Source organism: Dasypus novemcinctus, chromosome 20 (genome assembly GCF_030445035.2).
Source record: "Dasypus novemcinctus isolate mDasNov1 chromosome 20, mDasNov1.1.hap2, whole genome shotgun sequence".
NCBI classification, from domain to species: Eukaryota; Metazoa; Chordata; class Mammalia; order Cingulata; family Dasypodidae; genus Dasypus; species Dasypus novemcinctus.
This window is the reverse complement of record NC_080692.1, coordinates 2,805,085-2,808,533: the sequence shown is the minus strand read 5'-3', so window position 1 is coordinate 2,808,533 and position 3,449 is coordinate 2,805,085. Positions and strand designations below refer to the sequence as shown.

Sequence of the window (3,449 nt, the reverse complement as noted above, 5' to 3'; positions counted from 1 at the left end):
TATGGAGACTTATTCATTATCTTAGACAAATTAAAAGAATTATTCAACCCATGGGAGCCTTATAATCAGGTCTCCCTAACCCAGGTTGATCCCCCCAAATTGGCCTCTAATTATTGTTGACTTGAAAGATTGTTTCCTTCCTATTCCCCTAGCTGTGCAAGATCACCCTCAGTTTGCTTTTTCCTTGCCAGCTATTAACAATGCTTCTCTCATGCAGAGATATCAATGAACTGTGCTTCTTCAAGGTATGGTTAGTAATCTTACCATTTGTCAATAGCTACTTCATCAAATTTTACAGCCTGTTTATGAAAAATATCCAAAAGTTATTCTCTATCATTATATGGATGATATTTTACTCACAAGTGATACAGAAAAAAACCTACAAGTTCTTCTACATGAAGTCCATCACTTCATCCAAATTAATGGGTTACTTATTTCTCAAGAAAAAATTCAGAGGGTTGAACTGTGGCAGTATTTGGGTTATATTTTAGCCAACAGAAATGTGTGGCTGTCAGCCTTTAAGTTAACCATTCCTTCTGAACTTACTTTGAATGATTTACAGCATATTTTAGGAGTCATAAACTGGATAGGACTCATATTAGGTATTCCTGTGTTATCAACTACAACATCTGTTTAACACCCTTAAAGGAGATACAAATCTGACTTCAAAACATGTGCTAACTGCTGAAGCAAAAGCTGAATTGGACTTACTGTCACAAGCCATCTCACAAAGGTATTTGCATCGTCTTAACCTTGTCTTTCTGTCTTTTTACACCACATTCTCCAACAGGATTCATAGGCCATTGACTCCAGCACTTTGTATTCTTGAGTGGGTTTATTTATTCCATAACCCAAAGAAATCACTTACTCCATATGTTCAACTTGTTTCCTCCTTAATCATAAAGGGACAGAATCAGTGCTTGTGAGTGGAAATGAGCCTTCATCATTATTCATTCCCTTTGCCACCTCACAGTCTGATGCATCGCTACAGCATTCTCATGACTTTCACAATGCTTTAATAGATTTCTACAGATATATTAATTTCTCCCTTCCTTCTGATAAATTTCTCCAACCCCTACATCCCTTACCCTTTACTCTCCCTACTATTATTTCTCATCCGTCAAAACACTCTCACTGTCTTTGTAGACAGATCTGGAAAAACTGGTAAAGCTGCTTTTACCTGGAAAATGCCTGAAGACTGGCAATCATTTACTTTGCAGAGCTATTCATCCACTCAGCAGTGGTCATTGTGTCCTTACAATATTTTTCTTCACAGTCTCTAAATATTGTTAGCAACTCTACTTACATTGTGTATGTGGTTCATACTATTCAAACTGCACTTATTAAGCCTGTGGATCACAAAGTTTTAGATCCACTTTTTCTTACCCTCCAATCTCTTTTAGATGGTTGAATTAATACTGTTAATATTACTCACATCCATTCTCCCACTTCTCTACCAGGACCATTAACAGAGGGGAATGCCAAAGCTGACTGCTTAGTCATGACTTCTACACTTAATTTTCAACAGGTTTGTTTATCGCATTATTTCTTTCACCAAAATGCCAGAGCTCTCATGAAACAGTTTCATTTGTCCTTTGCTCAAGCTAAATAAATTGTCTGCAGCTGTGCTGATTGCCAAACTGTGACTTAACCACAACCTGCGAGAGCTGTTAACCCAAGTGGCTCACTACCTAACGAATTATGGCAAATGGATGTGACTCACTACCCCTCTTTTGGTGGAATGAAGTATGTTCATGTTAGTATTGATTCATTCTCACATTACCCATTTGCTTCTTTACACACTGGAGAGTGCTTCTCTCATGTGTGTGGCAATTTTCTTTAAGCTTTCTCCATTATGGGTCATCCCCGCACTTTGAAAACTGATAATGGTTCCACTTATACTTCACTGGCTTTTCAATGTTTTTTTTTTTTTTAACAGGATTGGCATATTCAACATATTACTGGCATTCCTCATAATCTGCAGGAACAAGCTCGTGTAGAATGGTCTCACCATCTTTAGGAACATATCTTAAGAAACAACAAAGGGGGAATATGGACCTCCCCCCACAGGATCAGTTACAAAAAGTCTTATATTCCTTAAATTTTTACAACCATGATGTTCATTCCCACTCTGCCATAGAAAGACATTTTTCAAGCCCCTCATATCCTCATGCACATCTGCTGGTTTGGCATAAGGATCCTAACTTGGGCCCTGAATGGCAGGAACCCACTTCTCTTATTACATGGGGATAGGGCTATGCTTTTGTTTCTACTTCTGCAAGAATCCACTGGCTGCCAGCCCTAAATGTAAAGCTATTTCATGGACCACTCTGAGCTTGGTCTTCCACCTGCAAACTGGAGATGACTATGACCCCGGAAGACCTAGCAGTTTGAGGCGACTGAAGATTAGCACTTAAAGATGCCATAACAAAAATGAAAACAAGGCTGCAGGAATTATGTGGGAAGATTTAAAAACTTTAAATCAACAAGTAATGGGCCTTTACAACAAACAGATAAAGATGATACTCCCAAAAATCCGTTTCTAGCATGCCTTGCTGTGAAGACTAACAATACCACCAAATTATTTGCCTGTCTGTTGCTGTTGGTAATTTGTTGTCCAGCTGTGTCTGCCACACTTTTTTGGATCATGTGCTTAATCCACCTACCTTATCCCTAGATTCCTGGATGGACCTAGATCCCCCTATCTCTTCTAATGATACTTTTTATACTGGAGGTTATTGGCTTTCCCCCATTGAACCTTTAGATTCTCCCAACTGGCAAGTTATGCTTAATACAGCTATTACTTAAATGTCTACTAATCCACCTATTTGTCTTCCTAAAAGACTCAATGTCAGTTGCCTTCCTATCTGCAAACCACTAAATGCATATGATTGGAAGGGTAGGTTGAGTTTTAACGTTCCTGTTTGCACCATAAATTTCTCCATTATCTGTACTGTTGGCTTTAATGGGAAAGCCCCATCTCCCTGTTTCTCTGCTAATCTTTCTGCACCAGGTTATAGATGCTGTAGACAATCTCAAGACAGACTACCATATTGGAAAACACGTCAAGACACTTGTCTTCCCATCTCTCACAGTCATAATTTTAACTTTGTTTCTTGGGGACCTGGGTTTGAAGTTTATGTAAAAGTGTTACTTACTGTACTTTTCCTGTTAATAAAACAACTGAATGGAGTGGTGCCAGTAGTGGCTGTGCATCATTTCAATTGCTTAACCCTCTAAAATCTCCATGACCTTTGGAGGCTGGAATTGTCTTTTTTTCCCTAGAGATCATTGGACTATACAGTATACTAAGGGTACAGTGGCCTGTCTTGACAAACCTCAATGCAATGCCTCTATTGTAGCTAAAGGTCTTATAGATTCCTTTACTGTTTGTACAACCCATCCTTATGTATTCCTTCCAGATACTGATCACTCACTAACTTCTGAAA

At 38.6% G+C, this 3,449-nt stretch overlaps 1 long non-coding RNA gene across 1 annotated transcript; it reads left to right on the top strand.

Annotated features, from left to right (window-relative positions):
* Window positions 1-598: 598 nt before the first annotated feature.
* On the top strand, window positions 599-3,232 carry LOC131274730 (uncharacterized). The gene is made up of 3 exons (XR_009182005.1): window positions 599-733; window positions 1,461-1,528; window positions 1,940-3,232. It is a non-coding gene; the product is annotated as an uncharacterized lncRNA (long non-coding RNA).
* The last annotated feature ends 217 nt before the right edge of the window (window positions 3,233-3,449 follow it).